The following is a 3,091-nucleotide window of genomic DNA, read 5'->3' as shown; positions in this document are numbered from 1 at the left end:
AAATTGAGTAATCTGCACTTGCTGAAACGTTGAAAAAAAAATACACATCAGCTGCGTTGGTTGAGGTGGGCGTGTTATTTAATTCAGAGGCGAGGACCACAGTACAAGGTTACCTGCAGACGTAACACACCAGTAATCCTGACAATTTGATCTAGGTGACTCCTTTAGAGACTTCTTTTAGTTTCCTGGCATTAGGGGGACTCCTTAGCCAGCCTGGCATTAGAGACTTCTTAGTCACCTGGCATTAGGGATCCTTAAGTCCCCTGGCATTAGAGGGACTCCATTAGTCAGCTGGCATTAGAGACTCCTTAGTCCACCTCGGATTATGAGACTCTTTAGTCTCTGATGCATTAGAGGACTGATTAGGTCGGCCTGGCATTAGAGACTTCTTAGTCAGCCCTAGGCATTAGAGACTCCTTAGTCACTGGCCATTAGAGACTCGCTTAAGTCACCTGGCATTTAGAGACTCCTTAGTCACCTCGGCATTAGAGACTCCTCCTCAGTCACCTGGCATTTAGAGACCTTACGCCTTAGTCACCTGGGCGATTAAGAGACTATCTTAGATCTCCTGGCATTAGGAGACTTCCTTACGACCACCTTGGCATAAAGAAACTTTTAGTCTCCTTGGGCTTAGAGACTTCTTATCTCCTGGCGATTAGAGACTTCTTAGTACTCTGCATGTAGCGAGACGTTCTTAGCACCTGGCATTGAAGGGCGTTCCAGTACGTCTCATAAAAGGGATTGCTTGCAGGTAGCCTGCGGCGGGATAGGGTCAAGTATCGTGAAAGGTTCCTGGATTGACATCCCAGACTGCAGGTAACAATCCTGTCGTTTCTGCCCCTGAGGCGAAGCACCTTAAACCCACTGTTCCCTGGGTGCCCGATGATGTGGAAATCGATTAAGGCCAGCCCCCTTCGCCTCTGAGCAGAGGCGGTTGGGGTAAATGGGAAGACACATTTCAGATTGAATGGATTTCAGTTAACAACGGGACTAGGTATACCACCTTTCCTTTCCTCTTTTACTAGGGTATGTGTTTAATCTGTAAATTTAATTAGTTGGCGATATACAAAAACGCTCTACCGGGTTCGGCCCCCAGGCTTAGCATTTCAGTTCAGGCCCCAAATGAACTCCATATTTTCCTCTATTGATTTACTGAAACTAAGTTATTATTAGATTTGACTTCTTGGTAAAGAATACTTCTCTGGTTATAAGCATCTTCTTTATTCAAAACAAGAGAAATGACCCTGTAGCAAGAAAGCTAAAACGACGTGACGAGCAGAAAACACATCAGTGTGTTTTTCTTCACAGGCGCTGTGGATCCATACTTCCTACATCATACTGCCACCAACACCTGAATTTCATCTCCCTCTCTAGTCCTTTTAAACCCGTTTAGAGTCTTTCTATTGTGGTACGTGTGTGCAGATGTTCTGTGTGCATGCTGTGCGTTGTCATCTTACATCTTTGTCCGGGAACCAAACTCCGCACAAGGACTATAGTAAACAGGAAAATTCGGGGGACAGTGTGCGGACTTTCACTGGGTCACCAACCAAGCCAAAGGGGCTATTTTCAGGCCTTTAGGGGGGGAGTCTTATAAGGTTCAGACCACTAGACCCACCCGCAGGCCACCCTCGTAGACCACCTCCTAGGTCACCCTCACCTCAATCCTCCTTCCTCCCTCCCTTGTCTGGGTCAGTCACTGATCACCCTGAGTTACACCTTTTACCTTGACCCCCCTGGTTCGCAATGCAACATTAAAGGTGTCTAATCAATGACATTATAACGTATGTCATAAATCACTCGAAATGCGTTGGACGCTGCATTGGCAGCTTCCAATGACAGACTAGGACACATAAGACGTACATCGTAGGGACGACTGGCCCTGTGTATTAACAGACAACTGGATGACACATAGGTCTGCACGATCTGTATCACGCTAAAAGATCATTGATGTCGTATCACGCTTCAGATCTTAGCAGGCTCCAGAACCACACATTCAATTAACTATAAAAACATCTACTTTTAACTTGTCAAGTGTCCAATTGGGACTGGAATTACTTAGCAAAGCTGGAGGAAAATACAGTATCTGATTCCAAGATATCTGCCTTGTGTGCGGGCGTGGGGGGGGGCCGGGCGGTAAATTGCAGCTGACCTGAAAGCTGCCTGGCTTCCTAATTAGTCTTTATAGCTTCATTAATGACACAAATTCACAATCGACCACTTAATAAAGCTTTTAACTAGCAGCCATTACAACAGCAAAAATAAATCGTCTGTCCAGCTCTCATCAACCTTGACTGTCAAAGATTTTTGATACTACCTCCGCTGTCCAAAGCTGATACTGGTTCTCTGGCAGGCAAGCTCCGCAGTCTTGCTCTGGAAAGAAGAGATGTCGGGATTGGATCCGGTCACGCTTAGTATCAGTGTTATGTGTCTCTCTAATCGTGCAAATTAGCTTTACTAGATAAAACTTGGCACATCTCCATCAAAAAGAAAGGTCAGGTACTGACGGACGACAATCACATTCTCTCTTCCTCGAAATGATCATGTTCCTCAATCGATGTGATAGTCTTTCCCCCCTTGTCTCAATAAACACCGTGTCTCATTCATCCCCAGAAGACACTGATAACTGCAGGGATTCTCCTCCTCCTACTGACAGACAGTAGTAGGTTCTCATGATTCAGAGACACGGTGATGTCTGTTTGTAACAGTTTCCTGTAACGATCTCGTTTATAGTATGCGTCTGGGTTAGAAGTTTCGCGTAATGCCTCGCGTGAACTGTCTGCCACCCGAGGTAATGATCTCTGTGAATGGACTAACGCATGGCGGGTCGACGTCTCTGCTAGTGTAACGTTCTCTGAACGTCCGGTGATGTCGTGTGACCCGGTAATGTCTTCCTGTAACACGTCTCGACGGTGACGGAGGTCTGGTTTAAAGGTTTCTCGTAATGCTCCTCGGTGATGTCGGGTGAACTGATTCTGCTAAAATCGCCTCCTTAGTGACCGTCTGCTGTTTAAAACGTTCATCTGTAACCGTCTACCGGTTTGGCATGCGTGCTTCTGTGCTGCGCGGCATCAGCGCCTAATCTCTCTTCTTT

Source organism: Salvelinus sp. IW2-2015, unplaced genomic scaffold, assembly GCF_002910315.2.
Source record: "Salvelinus sp. IW2-2015 unplaced genomic scaffold, ASM291031v2 Un_scaffold3906, whole genome shotgun sequence".
Lineage (NCBI taxonomy): Eukaryota > Metazoa > Chordata > Actinopteri > Salmoniformes > Salmonidae > Salvelinus > Salvelinus sp. IW2-2015.
The sequence above is the reverse complement of the archived record's forward strand: the minus strand, read 5'-3'. Positions refer to the sequence as shown.